Source organism: Myotis yumanensis, unplaced genomic scaffold (assembly GCF_028538775.1).
Source record: "Myotis yumanensis isolate MYYU_CA2020_CCGP unplaced genomic scaffold, mMyoYum1.0.hap1 SCAF_19, whole genome shotgun sequence".
In the NCBI taxonomy this organism is placed as follows: Eukaryota; Metazoa; Chordata; class Mammalia; order Chiroptera; family Vespertilionidae; genus Myotis; species Myotis yumanensis.
The window spans coordinates 4,196,341-4,201,269 of NW_027223770.1; the positions used below are offsets into that span (position 1 = coordinate 4,196,341).

Below are 4,929 nucleotides of genomic sequence, written 5' to 3' on the forward strand. Positions count from 1 at the left end.
AGGTAAAGCTCTTAGCGTAGTGCCTGGTCCAGAGTCAGCGTCCAAAAGCTTCTGGGTCCCATTATTACTGTTGTTGCTGTTGTTCGCATTACAATTTTAACATGGGAGCAGGAAGAGACCCCAGATCCTCGAATGCAGGGGATTCCCCACTCAGGGCTGCACGGGTCGCCCTCTGCTGAGGAATCCATAGTGGGCGCTCAAAAGTATAGTCTATGCGCATCCAGAAATAGGGCATAGGATTATGAACATCTGTCCATTTGCCTAAGGAGGAGAATGTTAGCTTTGAACTACTTAAAAATGGGAAACTGCCCGACCGGCGTGGCTCGGTGATTGAGCATCCACCTACGAACCAGGAGGTCACGGTTCCATTCTCTGTTGTGGCACATGCCGGGGGTGCCGGCTCCATCCCCAGTGTGGGGCGTGCAGGAGGCAGCCGATCCATGATTCTCTCTCATCACTGATGTTTCTGCCTCTCTCTCCCTCTCCCTTCCTCTCTGAAATCAATAGAAATATATATTTTTAAATATAAATATATAGCCGAAACCGGTTTGGCTCAGTGGATAGAGCGTCAGCCTGCGGACTGAAAGGTCCCAGGTTCGATTCCGGTCAAGGGCATGTACCTTGGTTGCGGGCATATTCCCAGTGGGAGATGTGCAGGAGGCAGCTGATCGATGTTTCTCTCTCATCGATGTTTCTAACTCTCTATCTCTCTCCCTTCCTCTCTGTAAAAAATCAATAAAATATATTTTAAAAAATAAATAAGTAAATAAATATATAATTTTTTAATATATTAGAGAGGTAATGTGCATTTCCTAACAAGGTTTGAGGGGGGCACATCTCACATAAGAGTCACCCTCATGAGCTACAAAAGGATCTAAATATTCTATTGTAACTTAAAAACCCGTTGCTGTATATTAACTTGCCAATCTTTTGATGTAAGGCCAAGCCTTTTCTCTGAGTCTGATCTGAGTCAGCTGGTTGGTGTTCCCCCACATCTTTCCTGCAGGAAACACTCCCCTGAATTCTAGTTTGGGCTTCTTGAAAGTTGATGTAGATCTGAAGGTCCTCATTGTCCAGATCATTAGAATTTCATCTTCATCCCTACCCAATAGTCTTTAGTTGTCTAGGCCATTAACTCCTCCCACCCCCAATGGGGCTTTGCTCCTTCTTCCTTCCTTCCTCCCTCCCTTCCTTCCTCCCTTCCTTCCTTCCTTTCTTTCTTTCTTCCTTCCTTCCTTCCTTCCTTCCTTCCTTCCTTCCTTCCTTCCTTCCTTCCCTCCTTTCTTTCTTTTTTTAAAAGATATTTTTATTGATTTCAGAGAGAAAGGGAAAGGGAGAGAGAAATGGAAACATCAATGATGAGAGAGAATCATTGATCGGCTGCCTCCTGCACACCCCACAAGGGGGATCGAACCCACAACCCGGGCTTTGCCCTGACTGGGAATCGAACCCTGACCTCCTGGTTCGTAAATCAATGCTCAACCACTGACCCACACCAGCTGGGCTCTTTCTTTCTTTTTAATTGACTTTACTTTTATTCATTTTTTAAAATATATTTTTATTGATTTTAGAGAGGCAGAGGGAGAGAAAGAGAGAAACACTGGTCGGCTGCCCCTTACCGGGGACCCAGCCTCCAGCCCAGATGGGAATCAAGCCAGCGATGGGGAATGAACCAGCAACCTCTCTGTGCATAGGACAATGCCCAAGTAACGGAGCCACACCCGCTAGGGCTCCAGTAACGTCTTAATCCAGGGAGTTAGTTAATCCAGAAAGCTTCTATTATACAATCATGTCTAACAAAAAGCCATCTCTCTAAGTAATGGGTTAGAACAGAGCTAATTCTGTCCTTCTTTCTGCTCCTTTATAGCTTCTAGTTATTTTTTGCACCTTTAAAATGGATGAAAGTGGATGTGCCAAGCGCTAAGTGAACTGTTCTAGACTTCAAGTTCTTTGAATCGAGCCTATTGTAATAGGCTGGGCGTGACATAACATGCCTAATTGGGATAATGGCAGTGGGGAAAGCTTGGTAGTAGGCCGCGGCTCTCCAAGTGTGCTCCAGGGCCCGCAGCAGCAGCAGCACCTGGGAACTGGTTAGAAATGCAAGTTCTCAGGCTCCACCCCAGACTCACTGCATCGGAAACTTGGGGGTGGGGCCCAGCAGTCTGCCTTTGAACAGCCCTCAAGGGGATCATGGGGCTCCCGAAAGTCAACAGATGCTTCACATCCCAGGTTTGCCACTTAGAGGCTGTGTGATCTCAGAGAAGTCACTGTGTCTCTCTGAACCTGTTTCCTCTCTGGAAAATGATAATCATAACAACCCTGCCTTACAAGGTGGTTGTGAAGACTAAGCGTGATAAGGCATGGAAAGTGCACAGGACAGTGCCTGACACAGAGCAGGCCCCCAGGAAACATTAGGAAGAGTTAATATTACTATTAGGAGCTCAAGAGCGGTCGCTCTAATTAGAGTGAAAAACATTTAGGAAAAAAGGGAAGAGATGTCAGGTGGATTAAACTCTTTCTGAGCAGCCACACAATAGCAGGCACTTTGACCTCATATGTCCCTTTGCCTTCCTAATAAACGTGCTGAAGTAGGTATAGACTCCCTACCCACTTCACAGATGTGGAGACTGAGGCGTGGTGAGGCTGGATGACAGCTAAGAAGTAGAAGAGCTGGGGACCTGACCACATCCATGTACCCCACGTGTCTCAGCCCACCCCAGCTTCAAACAGATGCAGGCAGATTGCCAGTTCCCCGTGCTGCCCACACCACCACCCCAAACCATCTGCCCTCAAGAGTCTGGCTGTTCTCCTGGGACATGGGCAGGGGGCGGGGGGTAGGAGGTCTGCCCCATGCAGGAGGGCGCTAGGATTTCCTGCAGCCGTCACAGCAGGATTGTTTTCTTCATGCTCTAGAAGTCAGGCCTTTCAACTCATCTCTGCTGCAGAGGGATGTTCTGGTTCTGCCCCTTTCTGCTGCTTCAGACCCTCGCTTAGCTCCAGCCAACACCAGCATGATTCAATTTTGAACCTCAGACCAGAACTAATAAATGCACTAATTTATTATTCAGGCACTAGTAGTACAGAGATGAGCAAAACAGACGCAGGTCCTACTGCGGAGAACTTGAATATTCATATGAAGGACGTGCAGAACCAGACAAATACTATACAGATGATCAGAGCAGGGATGGGAATACAACTTGGCTCTGAGAGCCCAGAAGAGGCTCTGACCTAATCTGGAAGAGGGAGGGAACCTGGAAGGCTTCCTGGAGGAGGTGACTTCTGAGCTGACTGGGAGACAGTCCCCTTGGTGTTTCATCAATTTCTCATGTTTAGATGGAGAAATAGGTCTAGAGAGAATTATCTAGTTCATTCATTCATTTGAGCAAGTAAACATTTCTTCAGAATCAGCCCCAAGCCTGAGCATAGAGGTGAATCAGGAGACAGCCTTTGCTAAAGGAAAGAACGCAAAGAGGCCCCAAGGCCCAGGGGCCTCACCCATGCATGGCCCATGAGTGTCAGGCTTTTTGGTGTTTGTTGTTTGGTATGTATTTTATACTATTTTACCTTTTTAAAGCCAAGGTGATTGCAAGATGCTTCGCATAGAGCAGGGGCCCTCAAACTACGGCCCGCGGGCCACATGCAAATACAAATATTGTATTTGTTCCTGTTTTGTTTTTTTACTTCAAAATAAGATATGTGCAGTGTGCATAGGAATTTGTTCATAGTTTTTTTTAAAACTATAGTCCGGCCCTCCAACGGTCTGAGGGACGGTGAACGGCCCCCTGTTTACAAAGTTTGAGGACCCCTGGCATAGAGTAACTTTCTCCCTTTTTAGATTACAGCCCTACAGCCCAGTGAACAATCATGGGACCGAGAACGCGTGCATCCTCTGCTCATCCATTTCCTGGGTCCGTGCTTTCCCCCTAATTCACTGTGGGACCAGGGCAGGTCTTCCCCTCCCTGAACCCAGTTTCTTCGTCTATAAAATCAGTGTCTCTCTCGGGGTTGGTGCCTGGCACACAGTAGGCGCTCAATAAACCAGCTGCTTTCGGCTATCCCTGGTTCACCCTCCTTCTTCCCGGCTCCCTCCCTCCCTCCCTCTCTCTCTCTCTCTCTCTCTCTCTCTCTCTCACACACACACACACACACACACACACACACACACACTTTGGAGGCCTCTTGTTTCTCGGAGGGGCTTTATTTATAGGCCGCTCCTCATTGTGAATGTGAAAGGAGAAAGCCCAGGCCTCCGTGGCCCTTTCATGTGTAAATCAGCCCGGGCCGGAGCGCCGAGGTCACCGGGAGGAGGATTTCACTCTTAATTACTCCGAGAGAAAGGCGGCGGGAGGGAGCGGCCAGGCCCCCGCGGGAGGCGGCCTCGCTGGGAGCCCCTGGCTCCCCCGCCGGGCGCGCTGGCTCCCCGGGCCGGCCGGGCTGGGGCTGGGGCTGGGGCTGGCTCCCCCGGGCCGGGCTGGGGCTGGGGCTGGGGCTGGCTCCCCCGGGCCGGGCTGGGGCTGGGGCTGGGGCTGGGGCTGGCTCCCCCGGGCCGGGCTGGGGCTCCTGGGCTCGGCCTTGATTCTGCTGAACCGGGGCCAAGGCCCAGGCGCAGGTGCCTCCGGGAGCGGCCCACGGGGGCTGCCTGGCGGGCCAGGCGTTTGGACGGGGAAGGAGGGCGCCCGGCTCGGCGGAGCGGGAGGCGGGGAAGCATGGCCTCCAAAGGGCCGGCCCGCGGGCTTTAAATTAACCTCCACGGCGAGAAACTTTCCTTAAAACGGCCTTTTACTCATTCTCTCTCTTCTGGGTAAGAACATGCTCCAGAAAGAACCAGGGAGCAGTCTTGCCAACCTTGAGCGTTGTTTACCTACAGGATTGAATTTGGGGGAGAGGGACATGATTAACATTTTTGTGTAACATATTTATTTTTGGCTA

At 50.3% G+C, this 4,929-nt stretch overlaps 1 pseudogene; it reads right to left on the reverse strand.

The window, feature by feature from the left end:
- Positions 1 to 788: 788 nt before the first annotated feature.
- LOC138998240 (small nucleolar RNA U13) lies at positions 789 to 874 on the reverse strand (annotated as a pseudogene).
- Between the last annotated feature and the right edge of the window lie 4,055 nt (positions 875 to 4,929).